We start from the raw sequence: 222 nt of genomic DNA on the forward strand, positions 1-222 counted from the left end.
TGCTCACTACCTGCTGACCGATGCCCAACCTGTCCCTGAGCAGGGATATGTGGCTCCCAGCAAACTCCCCTCAGTTTATATACTGGGCATGGTGTTATATGGTGTGGAATATCCCTTTGGCCAGTTCAGGTCACATGTCCCAGCTGTGCTCCCTCCCAGCTTCTTGTGCAGCTCCTCACTGGCAGGGCATGATACACTGAAAAGCCCTAGAATCAGGGGAAA

This window comes from Acanthisitta chloris, unplaced genomic scaffold, assembly GCF_000695815.1.
Source record: "Acanthisitta chloris isolate BGI_N310 unplaced genomic scaffold, ASM69581v1 scaffold24865, whole genome shotgun sequence".
NCBI classification, from domain to species: domain Eukaryota; kingdom Metazoa; phylum Chordata; class Aves; order Passeriformes; family Acanthisittidae; genus Acanthisitta; species Acanthisitta chloris.